Source organism: Diceros bicornis, chromosome 34, assembly GCF_020826845.1.
Source record: "Diceros bicornis minor isolate mBicDic1 chromosome 34, mDicBic1.mat.cur, whole genome shotgun sequence".
Classification (NCBI taxonomy): domain Eukaryota; kingdom Metazoa; phylum Chordata; class Mammalia; order Perissodactyla; family Rhinocerotidae; genus Diceros; species Diceros bicornis.
Genome location: NC_080773.1, coordinates 29865937 through 29881545, shown reverse-complemented (window position 1 = coordinate 29881545; position 15609 = coordinate 29865937). Strand labels below are relative to the sequence as shown.

General features: G+C 35.5%; 1 protein-coding gene and 1 pseudogene across 1 annotated transcript in view; both read left to right on the top strand.

Moving 5' to 3' along the window:
- Positions 1-15609, top strand: part of LOC131397315 (zinc finger protein 677-like) — a 308052-nt gene that overhangs the window by 79262 nt on the left and 213181 nt on the right.
- Positions 3518-5335, top strand: LOC131397934 (zinc finger protein 665-like; annotated as a pseudogene).

Genomic DNA, 15609 nt, shown 5'->3' with positions numbered 1-15609 from the left:
CTCAGAATCTGACTCTGTTTTACCCCCATACCTTAGATTTTTCTCCCTTTCTGCTCTGTCAGGGAACATAGAAAGACCTTGGTCTTCCTGATTTCTTATTCTCCTAAGATTTTGCCTCTGAAACTTGCCTTTGAAATACACATTCCAAGGGTCTGAAGTTTCATCCTCTTTTTCTCTTGAGATAACTCGTCTTTAGGTGATGAGTGACTTTTGGTGAACTCTCCCATGGAGGGTGTTTACTGGGTAACAGAAAATTTTTAAAGGAGAACACTGATTAATAACGTTAGAACATCATCCTGCTACTTACAGAAGTGCCTCTGGAAGCCAGTGCGTAGTGTTCAGCATGTCCCAGGATACTAGGGTAGAAAGTATTAGGAGAACCTGACTGATAAGTGTTTCCAGTTGTCCTGTTTTTTGAGGAGTTTAATACTGTCTCCTAAAGGCAGTATGACAATATTGTTTAGACATATACCATCATCTCCTTTGAGCAGGCAATAAATAAAAGATGTAGGAACTTAACCTAAGGAGAACACTGTCCAAGTTCACAACCTAATTTCTATGAGACTGTTGATTAAACTGCTTTTCATGCCACATTGCTTATCCCATGTGTGTGCTCTGTTTCATTCACCTTCAACAAATATGCTCTTGACACATCTTATTGAAGGCATTTATAAAGTGAAATGATGCCTGCATTTTTTAAGTCTCCTGTACTTTGTTTTGTTTAAGTCACTGACACTTTCATCTTGCAAACTTCATTGTTATATGACCTTGTTTTCTATTTATTTCATCAGTTCAACATTTTTGACGATTCTCTTAGTTTCTTTGTTTTTTTTCCCTGCAATTTTGAGTTGTGGGGTCATGGAATGAATATTGTTTTATATACTTCATGTGATTTCTTTCTCGAGTGGTTATGACTCAATATTAGTTTGTCCAAGACCTGTATAACCTCCAGAACTTTTTGGAAAGGTAGTCTTACTTATTATTTTTATATCTGTTTCTTATTATTTAGTGTTTAGTATTATTCAGACACCTTTTTTGGTGGACAATTTTTTTGAGCAGTTTTAGTTTCACATCAAAATAGAGCAAATGGTACAGATATTCCCCATGTATTGCCTACTGCCACACATGCAGACCTTTCCCAGTATCAACATCCCACATCAGTGTGCTGCATGTGTTACCATTCATGAACCTACACTGACACCTCATCATCACCCAAAGTCCATCTTTACCTTAGAGGTCACTTTTGGCGTTGTACATTCTGTGGGTTTGGCCAATGTATAATGACACATATCTACATAATAGAATCGTACAGACTAATTTCATGGCCCTAAAAATCCTCTGTGCTTTGCCTCTTCATTTCTCCCTCCCTCTTAACCCCTGCAACCACGAATCTCTTTGCTATCTTCATATGCCGTTTTAAGAATATCATATAGTTGGAATTAAACAGTATATAGCCATTTCTGATTTTCTTCTTTCACTTAGTTATATGCATTTCAGTTCCATCTATGTCTCTTCATGGCTTGATAGCTCATTTCTTTTTAGTGCTGGATAATACTTCCATTATCTGGATGTGCCTCAGTTTATTAACATCTTGGTTGCTTCCAAGTTATGACAGTTATGGATGAAGCTGCTGTAAACATTCATGTGCATATTTTTATTGGAAATAAGTTTTCTGCTCATTTGGGTAGATACCAAGGAGCGTGATTGCTACATCATCTTGTTAGAATACGTTCAGTTTTGTAAGAAAGTGCAAACTGTCTTCCAATGTTGTTGTACCATTTTGCCTTCCCACCAGCAATGAGTGCAAGTTCTTCTTTCTCCACATCCTTGACAGTGTTTCGTGTTGTCAGTGTTCTAAATTTTGTCTATTCTCATATGTTTGTAGTGGTATCACATTGTTTTTACACACTTCCCTCAATTAAATCTATTGCATTTTTGAAACAGAATCTTTAATATTTTGAAAACCCTTTTTTAAGTTGCTTAGCTACGGAAATACCATTCAAGTGGTTTTGCATATTTTTTATGAAGACACATGGCTTTTTCCATAGTATATGTAGTTTTCTGAAAAATACTTGGATTTGATTTTAATTCCACTGACTTTTTTTTTTTGCTACGAGTAGTTTATTCTAATAATTATTCTGTCTAGATTCATCATGCACAACTTTTCTATACTAATTCTAATATTTAAATATCCACTTTATTTAATAGAAAATAGGCATTTTTTACACTCCATTCTTCCCTCATTACTACTGCTTCTGAGACTTGTGTTGCCCAGACAATTTAAGTTCTTGAAATTACATATTTTAATTAACCCATGAAGCTTGTTTTGTTCCCTATCCTCCTTTTCACCTGAATTCTCTAAAAAGTCACCTGGTCCTTATTGACACACATCCCATTGCTGTCCTTTTGTTCTGAGTGTTATTGGATATTTTTTGCTTACCACATCTCTGTACGTAGCCCTCTGCCATGCATCCCCATGGTACTGCCAAAAATTGTTCCTACACTTAAGTGCTGCAACTAACACCCTTTTTCCTTGCCAGCAATTCTTTGCTCTAGGTTATTTAGTAATTCTCTTTAAGAGTACTGCTTTCTGATGTTTGTGAAGTTAGAATTTATTACTTTTAGATTAGTGTGTATTCATTTCTATAAATTCATAAGGATAATAACTATATGTCTCCTGATATGTATACTAAGAGCACTTCCCATGTGCTATCTCTTCTGTCTTTGGGATAGTAATGTTAAAAAAACCAAATAAATTATTTCAAATAAATAAAATATTAAAGCAAAAGAGACTCTCTTATTTTTATGTAACAAACAAGAACACTTAGATTAACAAACTCAATGTGTCAAAACTGATACATTTCTATTTTTAAATCTATATAATATAGTTCATGAGTTATGTTTTACCAAATATAATCACATCTCCAAAGAGTTGTAACTTTGACAATAACCTCCTGGTAACTTTGTTTCCACCACAGAACCTCTGTTGCCCCCCAGTCAGAGATCATCATCCAGCATCCATGGTCACTCTCCATTACTGGACCTTTAAGAGGGTTTTATGGCATCCATATGTGTTTGTCCAGAGTGAATTCATCCACTCTTCTCTTGATGGTCTTTTCCGGGTTTTTGCCTTCAAGTCTTACTAAGAACGTTCTTGTACTTGTCCTCTGACATATATATATGACTCTCTTGAGTATATGCCTAAAAATGGAATTTACGGCATATTCAGTTTGATCACTTTTAGAGCAAATATTGGAATACATGTAAATTTGCATTATTCCCATAACACCACACAGTCTCCCTTTTTAATCTCTTCCTTGTTTCCATTATCCCCATAGTATAGTTCATATGGAATGAGTATTATGCCTCTTGCTAAAAGAGTTCCTCTCTTTTTCTAAATCCCAGTCTTGGCCTTTTCTCATATCTTTTATTGATCCAAATGAATGACACTGGTGCCTTTGTGTATATTGACTTTAGCACCTAGGCACCCCGGTTTCCATAGAACCCACACCTCCGCATGCTGCATGCACTGCATTGTATCTTTCACCACTTCAAAAAAATTCCTCCCAGTGTTAAAAATATATGTAATAAATATAGGAAGATTTTTAAATATCTTTTGTTACCTGGGCAATATGGGCAAGCACACACTAGAGAAAAATCTTACAAATATAATAAGTGTGGGAAGGCTTTTAGCAAAAGCTCATACCTCTTGAAACATGAGAGAATTCATTCAGGACAGAGACCTTACAAATGTGATGAATGTGGCAAAGCTTTTAGCCTTTTTGTAAGCCTTAAAAGACATCAAAAAATCCATACTGGAGAGAAACCTTACAAATGTAATGAATGCAGCAAAGCCTTTGTGGAACACTCAAGGCTTACTCAACATAAAAGAATCCATACTGGAGAGAAACCTTACACATGTCATGAATGCAGCAAAGCCTTTGCTAGACATTCAAGCCTTAGTCAACATAAGATAATCCATACTGGATTGAAACCTTACAAATGTAATGCGTGTGGCAAAGTCTGTAGTCAAAAGTCAAATCTTGCAATTCCTCAGAGAATTCATACTGGAGAGAAACCTTACAAATGTAATGAATGCAGCAAAGCCTTTGCTAGGCATTCAAGGCTTACTCAACATAAGAGAATCCACATTGGAGAGTAACCTTACAAATGTAATGAGTGTGGCAAGGTAAGGTATATAGTCAAAATGCACATATTGTAGTTCATCGGAGAATTCATACTGGAGAGGAACCTTAAAATGTAAGGAGAGTGGCAAAGCCTTTGCTGATTGATCAGGACTTACTCAGTGTAAGAGAATCCATACTGGAGAGAAACTTTACTAATGTAATGAGTGTGGCAAATCCTTTACCCAAACTTCATGTCTTAAAAGACATAAAGGAATCCATAGTGGAGAGAAACCTTACAAGTATATTGAGTGTGGCAAAGCCTTTATTAATGTTTCGTCTGTTACTCAACGTAAAAAATTTCCATACTGGAGACAAAACTTACAACAGTGTAGTGAATGCAGCAGAGGCTTTGCTGAGCATTCAAGCAGCATAATAGAATCCATACTGGAGAGAAAATGTACCTAAAGTGGCAAATCTTTTACCTGATTTTCAAGCCTCATTCAGCGTTAGAGAATCCATACTGCAGAGAAACCTTACAAATATAATGAGTATGGCAGAGTTTTATGCAATTTGCAAGCCTTACTAGGCATCAGAAAATACATACTGAAAAACATCATAAATCTAGTATACATGATGGTAGTTTTATTCAAAAGCTCAAGCTTTGGGGATCCTCAGAGAATTCTTAGTAGCAAGAAACCTTACAAATATAATAGGAACAAAACTTATGAAAGTGTTCAAGCCTTACTCAACATCAGAGACTATTGTGGAGAGAAAGTATATAATAGTAATGTATATGTCTGAGCTGGTAACCAGGGCTCAGACCACATTTGATATCAGAATATACATCTTTGAGAGAAGCACACAGATGTAATGTATGGTAGGTGTATCCAAAGTTTAAGACTTGGGGAACATGAGTTCTTACTAGGGAGAAATCTTATACATATAATGAGTGTGATCAGCTTCACCCAATGTGCACAACTTTATGATCATGAAAAAATTCATGTAAAGATGGAAACCATACAAATATGTCAAGGCCTTTCAGCAATGACCTCAGTATTCACCAAGGAATTCATACTGGACAGAAATATGAGGAATGGAAGGTGATAAATTGTTTAACCAGTTCCCTCAATGGAATAAACATAACAAAATTCATATGAGAGAGAATGAATTCCTTTACATTTGATGATGAACCATCCTCAGGTATTAAGTTAAAATTATTTAAAACTCATGAGATGAAGTGTGTCAATGAAGTAAAGACAGCAGTGGAAAAGTCTACAGTTTATAAAATGTTTTTATTCAGTTATTTGATGTTTCTTGAAAAAGCCACATTATTATTGATGATTTAGAACCTGAAGTTTGAAGCCCGTCGGTGTTAGGGTTTCATGACATGCTTTTTACTTTTCACCATGATGGTCTCTGAGAAAGGATCTGTAAAATGAAAGGACTTTCTTCATTAGGAGGGTTTATTGATGTCCGTGGAAACTGGGAAAAGTAGTATACTGATTTTAAAGTACAATATGATGTAAATTTGAGAGCATGGGGAGTGGCAGAGAAGTAAAATATTATCTAAATTACCTTGCTTTCTGTGGTCAGAGACTCTAGCTTTGTTCCTATGACTGTGGGCCTCTGTTGGTGATTACAGTAAAAATTGCTATACCAGATGATCATGAAAAAGAGTAGGCTAGAACATTAGATAATGGTATTTTCACTTGAGTAGAATAATGGGTTAGTAGCAATGGCATATGTGGTAGGAAAAATGGAGGGGAAATGATGGTCTCCCTCTGTTTTAAAAGGTAATAGGTGTTGTATATCATAGATTAATGAAGATTTGTCTTTTCTTTTTGAAAACTGAAGAGACGGAGTTATAGAGGACAGTTAAATCAAAATAACCAGAGTAGAGTGTACTTGTGAAGGATGGAAATTTGAGCACTGCATTTACGTTTTCATACCCCTTTTTTTAGCATGTATTATACTGCTCATGTCTAAGTGTAATCTATTTTTGTAACCCTGAATGACTCATGTGCCTTCTATTGACCCAAACATATCCCACCTCATTGGAGTGCTTTGTGATGAACACTAATGTTACATCATTAAGCTCTCTAGTTGAATGGCATCTATAACAATTTCTTTCCATGTTAGATTCAAACAACTTACAATTTGGGAAATATATATTCATAATTTGCTTATGAGTTATTCACTCCATAGGGTATTTCACATTACTTCTGTGTCTATAAAGAAAATACCATGGTAGTGCAATTTCAGAATCTCCCCTACTAAAACTTGCCTCTCTATTCATAAATATACACCACATATTTCTACATGACTTTTTTTTTGTGCTGAAATAAGATGCATGGGTTGCACCTTTGCATGATTTGAAAATAGAAGTATAGTTAGCATGTGAAAAGTAATAGGAAATAAAAGAAAATTTCAGAAATAAGGATAAATACAATATTTTTTCTTGGAGCACTCGGGGAAATAATTTTAAAAAATTAATATTTATGAGTTTCTTCTTAAGAATGAATATGCACAATGGGAATTTTTTATTGAAGGATAAACTAGAAATTTCATATACAGTCATACTTAGGAGACTGTGGCTTTGTTTCCAGATCACTGCAATAAAGCAAATATTGCAATACATGAGTCACACAAAATTTTTGGTTTCCCGGTGTGTATAAACGGTATATTTACACTATACTGTAGCCTATTAAGTGTGCAATAGCACTGTCAACAAAAAATATCTGGAATAAGAGAATTTAGTTTCAAAATGTTTGTTGCTTACACAGTTTGCAAATTGGGGAGATGCAGACTTCAGAACAAATTGAAAGTACGCTCTGGGGAGGTGTTGGAAGGCAACATTTATAAAGACAAAAAGCATAGACTACAGGGACTATTTTCAAAGCCCTCTAATTTGTTGATTCCTGTATAGATACTGGTGTCCTAAAATGAGTTATATCAGGCTTCTTGCCATCAGTCAGGAAGGAATGGCCAGTTTCAGGTACAGTTTTGTGGTTTTTCTGAGAACAGAGTACATGATTGCATTTACCCCTTTGCAACCCTGCTCTACTCTTTTAGGTCCCAATTAGCCATGCAGAGTCAATTTTATCTTTCCCTTTTTGGGGTCCTCTTTTTTTTTTTTTTTAATTCCATATTTCCCCATTTTGTTTGAAACTTGCAACATGCAGCATTGATGATCACTTTGGTGTTTGTCCCATTTTAGTGCCAAGGTGGCCTCTGCCTACCTTGGGTCCCTCTAGTCCCACAGAAAGACTTGTGGGCTTAGTGCGACTTAGTTATCAAATCAAATAACTTGGGCCATGCAGTTTAGGGGTCCACCAAGTTACCTATTATAGGTCAATTAAGGTCTCAGAGTAGAAGTTTCTGGAAGTTCCATTGATGGTTGCATCTAGAGGCAGAAGATGTTGAGTGACCATGATTCAGGTTGGAGTTTCATGAAGGCATGTGTGGAAGCAAACCAGAATTATTTTAAAGAACAATCAGATGCTTAATCTTAAAACCAATGATGACACAAAGACCTAGAAACTCAGTCTTAAAAGTGAACCTAGACTTGAGGGTAACCAACTAAAAGGTCTGGAAAGCATGGAATGAGGAAATAGGAATGAGATTACAATCTCTTATTTATCGTTAAGCAGGGCCATATTTGAGCAACAAGGCAGGATGAGGGAAAGCCAAATTCAGTATGATTTGCCTATATATTAATGAGATCATCTGGAAGAGACCTGGAAGTTGGGGGATCAAGTTTGTACATTAGCTCCAGTCATTGGCAAGATCATCACTTTAGCCTGAATGCTGGTTTTATAACACTGAGTAAACAGTGATTAGTTTAAGTATGATTAGTACCAGGATTCCAAAGAGCAACAGAATTAGGAGATGTAATCTGGATTGTGGAAGTGTGCTGATGCCTGTAGGGAGCCAACTAAATAAGTCATTTAGAGTTGGCGTAGGTTACCTAAGGGAACTTACTTGCGTTTTTCTAAGATTTAGCAGAGACAACACATTAGAAGACTCATCAGGTGTAAAAACAAAACATTCAGTTTGGACAATTGCACCTTGTGATGTGGTTATATTATTGAGGGCCATTCTATTTTAGAGGAAGGCTTTACTCATTAAAGACATTTTAGTATTCGATACTGATAATTCAGTTTAACTATTATTAAGGGCCTGTTGAGTGAGCTTAGTCAGGGCTTCTGTATGTGATGACATCCTCTAATCCTATAGAAGTTATAAATATAGAAGGTAAGTGATCATACCAATGAAAAACTGCATGGGTCCATCTGGGTTTGAGGAAAGGGAGATTAGTAACAGTTGTTAATTTGGAGTGAGTCCTTCCTTGCATCCCATAGAATGCAGGGTGCATTGCCCTAGCCAGCCAGGTGGAATCCAGTGCCAAATGTTTGTTCCACATAACCATTGAATTCTGTTATTAGTCACCCAGTAAATGCCTGGTTGTCGAGACAGTCTATCCCAAACCAGTCACTTTCTTTAAGGGTAATGGTATTTTTGCATGACTCACAGGATATTCATCCCATGTCTTGAGTGCAATTATGTTGACCTTGTCTGGAGTCATTTCCTTGTTGTCATCATAAAGATGCCAGTGTATCTAAAGTTCCATAGCTATGAGTCAGGCTCGTATATCCATCCAAGATCTGAGTGAAACCTATCATGGTTCTCATCATACTATCTTGTTTCTTTGCATTAATTGCCAATTGTCGGGATGACTGGGTAGTTTGGGCAACAGAAAAAAAAGTAGTTAAACACTATCATTAATAGTATGGGATATTGGCCGGGTGTCACAGTCAAAATTAGAAATGTCAGATGTGTTGTGAATGCTTGAACTAGATCTTTCCATCATAATAAATTGTTTTAAAGCTCTCCAGTCTGTGCTCTGGAGGGGAGAAATCTGCCAAGGTAACCCAGATGAACTAGACAGGAGGAGTTGCCCACATATCCAACAGGTAGACTGATTTTTGTGTGTAGCAAGGGAATGAGCCCATTGTAAAAAGACATTGCTATCTGAGTCCCATTCAGATATGGATTGGAAAAACACAGTATTAGAAATGTCTTAAATGACATTTGAACACTATGACAATGGTAATATTAAATAGTTGTGGAAGCAGGTATATAGGCCTGGTCCAGGGTCTTGGTACAGCTGTCTACAATAGACGTCAGCTACTTCTCTTCATGGAAGTTGTTATTGTGAGTCAGCTTTATTGTGGTGTCTGAGAGCAGAGTGCATTTCTAGTCATCTGAAGGAGCTGGTACAACCCTTTCTAATGGGGCTCAATGGCTATCTTCCTCTAATGATGTTTCCAGATACTCATTCACAGGCTCTAGACTGTGATCAATGGGATCCTTTAAATTGGAATGTGGGAAGTGTTCTTTAATCTGTTGATGATAGGCTCGAGCATAAGAAATTACAGTCTTACAGTAGCTGGTCATACTATATAAGACAACAAGGGATCAGCAGAAGCTTGTATATCAACAGATATTGATCTTCCAGTGATCATCCCATGCGAAGTCAGTTCATTTTTTCCAAAGAGAGCATTGCAAGCAGTCATTGAGACCAAAGGCAATACCTTAGGCCAGGTGAGTCCATTCTATAGGTATATAACAATCCTCAAAGGCAATTAACAGTACTAGAATCTAATATCTACAATGGTGTAGCATAATTTTTCTCTCTACAATTACTTTCACTTTTTTAAAAATATAAACAGTAAAATTAATTTGTTTGTATTAAAAATTTGGTCTTATTTTTTATGTAAGTGAAGATAATACTCATTGAGAGTTTCTGAATTCTGGAGTGATCAGGTAGGGAGAAAAAGTAAATATTTCATCCTTCTTCATGAAGGTATATCTTAGCAAATCATTGATAGCTGAAGAGAAATGGTTTTTTTACATCTTGAAAAACAAACATTAGAACATCCTTCTTGGTTCATGTAGTCCTATGTAATTAATATTCATTCTTGATCTTTTGTAATCATTTTGTTAAGCAATTGTTTTCTTTGTTAGCATTCTGTAATTTTGTACCCAGTTCAGTTTTATGATCTGAAAGTTTATCAGAAACCTGTGTCTAGAGTAAATATCAGAGACCTTTCCATGAATCTCTCTGAAGATAAAAGATATTTGCAAAATCATCAGACAACTATCTGTAAGCAACATAGACATAATATTATAGTGAAATTGACAAGGAAATTTGATTATTTATGTGACATGTAACATTTTAAGATGATAGCTAGAATTGCAAGTGATAACATTATACCAGAACGTATTGGAAATTTTTAAAATTTTATATGAATTTTTAAATGTTTACATTAATGACATACATGTATGGTAAGATTCCCATAACAGAGGCATAGCATCAACTATTTGACAATGTTTCCCATGCAGTTTAACATACCAAATAAGAATGATTAGTTTAATATTTCCCTTTTTATAAGAACAGAGAACAAATTCTTTGAGGATGTCCAGGGACTTGCTGGAAATTGTCCAAGTTGATTTCAGGTCAAAAGAAATACTTAATTTTGAATGTGAATTTTGAGAAGTTTGTCAAAAATATCAAAGGTTTTGATATTTGGCCAATTAGGATCATAAGTCACAGTGAAACAAGGCCTAGTTATCCATTTAACCATGGTGACAAAGATTTTCAGGTAAATACAGAAAATTAAAAAGCTGTGAGCAAAACCTTTGCTCTTATGATTAAAGACCTAATCAAAGCAATACTGGAAATTCATTTTGATAAAACAAATAATTTCTGCCTTTTTGTTTTTTGCAGGGAATGCTTCACCCTGAGCTAATATCTGTTACCAATCTTCCTCTTTCTTTTCCCTCCTCAAAGCCCCAGAATATAATTACATATCCTATTTGTAATTTGTGATCTCTGACTTTTTTGTAAACTAGTTAAAAAGAAAAACTTTTCATAATCTCTTTATCTAGAGCAGATTAAAAGATGAAGAAAATTATCCTTTTAAGAGAGAGAAAACCAATTGCTAATTTTGTACCACCTTACTTTTTATATTAAAACATATTTACATAATTAAATTTATTTTAATCTTAGTCATCTTGACTATGAATAAATCTGTTTTCTCAGGTTCTTCTTCCACAAACCTTCTATAACTTTCTTCGTTACATTCTGAATTTGTCATGTCTTTCTTCCTTCCAAGAGCTTAAGGAAAAATGTATTTTCTTAACAAACAAAAATATCTCCATTCTTTATACCTTTTTAATCTTAATCTCCTTGTATACAGAGAAGTTTCCCTTACTAATAGCTTTAATCCCATGTAATAATTAGTATTCTTAAACTCTAGAAACCATAATTTTTAGTGAAAACTAAAAAAGGAAGTAAACGTGAACTGTCTTTTACATTAACATTCCGTGGATTGGTAGACTTATAAAATACTTTCTAGAAATGCACTTTCTCAGAGAAAGTCTCTCACCATGGTACAAAATGTGTTCATTAATAAATTTAAATATTTTATCTTTTTCTGTAATAAGCCAAAAGTAGATAAACCTATGCTTAGTAATTAGTGTCTAATATTTCATCTTATTTGGAAATAATCTAGATACTCAATAAATTTCTGTCATTTAATTTAGTTTAGCAAAATTCTAAGATTTCAAGTTATCGAAAGGTTTTGAAGTTATTTTTAAGTACATATACCATGACGCATAATTATTGTTAAGATATTCACCTAAAAACACTTTTATCCTTTTCACATCTATTTGGTTTACTTGTTTCCAATAATTGTGTTTGGATTATCTACAGAATTTTCATGAGACATTAGACAAAGTTATCCATCAATTGTTGGATGCCAAATATTGTAACAGAAATAAAATGAATTTGTTTAGCTTTTGGTAAACCTAAGTAGAACAAAAGTTTTATATTTAATGATTATAACGCTAAGGACAACAAATTTAAATTACCTTTAATATTAAATATTTTCCTCAATCACATAATCCTGAAATTCATTTGGGTTAGTTTTTATTATATTTAGAAATAATTTCTGAAAGTGCTTATTTAAGCCAATTAAATAGAGCTCTTTTAGAAATTATACCATCCAGTAGGTAGAAGAAAAAATATATATAACATACATATACGGACACACATACATAAAAACACCATAGATATTGTTTTAAAATTACTGCCATGAGTCAAGTAATACAGTACATACAATACATAACTCACTAGCTATGAAAGAATAATTGAATCCAAATTTTGTTTCTGGCACATGATGGAATGTAGCAGTGTATCAGAAAATCTCTAAGTCATGTTAACTCTGGAAGGAGGACATACAGGAGCCCTCCTTTGCAGGTAGATATGAGGATGTCTGTAAAGCCATTAACTTAGACTTTTGTATAATCTTCTTTTAGATACATCTTATATCTTAATAATTCATTAGGTTTTTGCAACAAAACTTTTAATAAAGCTATTTTGGAATTTTGAAGGCTTTGCTTTTAAGTGCACTTCTTAAGTGATCTTATCTAATTGGAATGTTTCTTCTAGTGGACAATATAATTTTAAATTATTCCTGATCATCTTAGTCCAAAGAACAAGACATTTTCAGGAGCCAGGGCCATAATTCTTAAACCTAAACCCAGCTGGGGTTCCAGAGGGCAGCTGATCAGCAAAGGCTGTCATTGCACGTGGATTTCCCATGTTGAGCTGGAGCAAAATTTATCTTTCTGGATGGCAACTTCCCACTGAAAAACTTTATCTTGCCATGACGAGAAATAAGAATGTGTGGTTTGCATCTGGACAGCTGGATCAGACTCCCTTCTCCCTTTCCTGAACCTTTAGTGAAGGAACCCTCAGGCAAGAAGCTTTCTGAGATCTCTACCTGAAAGTGTGGGAGGAGTTGGATCCAAGAGGACTTACCTGAACATCTCCTAACACCATGAAGGAGCAACTGAGCTCAAGGGGCTCTTACAGGTGCCAACGCATTGGTCCCAGACTGTGCAGAGAAAGACCTGTGGTTCCCTTCAGATCCAACTTCTGACACCAAAAAATGTCAGCAAAACAATGTCTGAAATACAAGAATTTAGTTAGGAAATCTTCATTGCTCATACAGTTTGTAAACCAGGGAGACGTAGCCTGCAGAACAAATCAAATGTATGCTCCAGGGAGGGTGTGGGAGGACAGAAGTTACAAAGGCAAAAACCAAAGACCACAGGGATTATTTTGAAAGCCCACTGATTGATTGGTTCCCTACAGATACTGGTGTTCTAAAATCAGATATATCAGGCTTCTGGTCATCCTGTAGGAAGGAACACTTAGTTTCAGGTACATGTTGTGGTTTTTCTAAGAACACAGTATATGAATGCACCTCAGTCCTGGCATGGCTGCCTGACTCTGTTTTGGTTTAGGTCCCAGATAGACATCTAGTGTTCATTTTATCTTTCTCTTTTAGGGGTCTCTATCTTTTGTTTTCATTCCATAGCATTATGTTTAAAAAAAATACCTACCTTAATTCAAAGTACTCAGCCCCATGAAGAGTGATTCCCTAGACTGAGTGTGGTCCCATAGATGTGAAGTATGAAATTGTTCTGGGAACATGCCCGGGTATGCAAGGTAGAGGATACTCACATTTCAGGGTGAGGATTCCACTCTCTTGACCCCTCTTTCTGGGAAGTCTCCACTCTTTCTGAGGCCCTACCACACTGGGGGAGATATGAAGGAGCACCGGATTAGAAAAGGAGCCCAAAAATATAAAAAGTGGCACATGTGGTTCAGTATATAGAATATTATGTTTTATAGCTGCATGGAAAGGCCTGTTGGCAATTCCTCAGCAATAGTGAAAATGTGTACTCATCATGGTGAAGAAATTCCATGTCTCAGAGCCATTTGCATAATCCACATATGCACAGATCAACATGATTAAGGATCCGTTTGTCATAATGTGTTTGATAGCAGGAGGCAGACAAGCATTTTCAAATCTGAAATGCATAAACAGGAAGTATTTTGATAAAGGTTCATTGGTAATGAATATGAAACATGATACAACATTTCAGAGAACTTGGTATGAAAATGTGTCTTTCATCAGGTCACTGATGAGGAAAGAAAAATTATTGGATATTAAGTCTATGGAAATATTGAACCAAGAATAGAATGTGAACAGTGTGAGTGTGTGTGTTTTTATGCAATTTCAGATACACTCTAAAGTTACCTTGGAAAGAGGATACAACACAAAGAGCTAAAACTGGGCTTGGTGTAATTAATGGTTTCCCTTACTTTCTCCTATACATGTTTATAATTTTACTTATTTTTATATGTATTTGTTTTATATTTCTGATATAACAAATTGCCACACATTTAGCAGTTAATACAATACCCATTTATATTCTCAGATTTCATAATTCAGAAGTTCAGCAAACTTGGCTGGGTACTCTGCTTAGGGTCTAACAAATTGAAAATCCAGATGGCAGCCAGCATGGGTTCTTCTCTCCAATATTAGATCCTTCAGTTATTGACAGGGGTCATTTCCTTCTCAGATTTCCATATGCCTCTCATGCCTAGTTTCAAAGACAGCAACCGTATGGGAAAAAACCCTCAGGATTCTACTCTCTACCCTCCTCCTCAGTTTAAGACCTCATGTTCTTACATTGGGCCTACTCAGATAAGTCAGGATATTATCCCGATTTTTAGGTCACTTTTTACAGACCTATGTAAACTGAATTACATCTACAAAGGCCCTTTTACAATGCAACATAACACTAATCTCAGAGGAATAACAGTGGGTGGAGATATACCTGTGACATTATAAGACCAGTGATATTTTTCAATGAAAACAATTTTTAATAAATTTCAATGTATCTAAAAAATATTACTTTACCTCTTGAGATGATTTCTAATTAGGGAAAAAGAGTGTATAGAAATTTAAATTCTGCCTTACTCTGTTTCATATTTTAATAAAGCATGTATTGTATTTTAGCAATATTGGAACAAAAAATGAGATTTCATTATTAAATTTGAAGTACTAAAGGTCTTCAAGACATAGGTGGAGCAATAAGGGACATTTGGGCTGCTCTTTCCATCACTGAGCACCAGGTACTATTTAAAATCTCTCCTGTGGGACCAGGCATGGTCACATCCTTTGCCTTGTATCCCAAAACGAGCAAAATGGCTGCGGCATGTTGTCCATCCCTAATCCTACATGCAGTCCTCTACTATAACTTCTATCTTCCCATCTACCCTCTACCTCTGCTTAGGGCCTCTAACTACCCCCAGGACTTGCACTCCCACTTGTTATACCCATTCAGTGTCGTGTTCTTTAACCTCTCTGAGACATGAGGGCTCATGTGCCTTTTACCCACTCCTGCTCCTGAACCCCTTTCTCCCATTATCTTCCCATCTTTATTAACCCCTTCACTCCCTTGACCCTCAAACGTGTATCCAACCAGCACATGATGTCTCTCTACACTTAAATTCCTTGTGCACATTGCCCCTTATCTGCTTAAACCCCATGCTTTAACC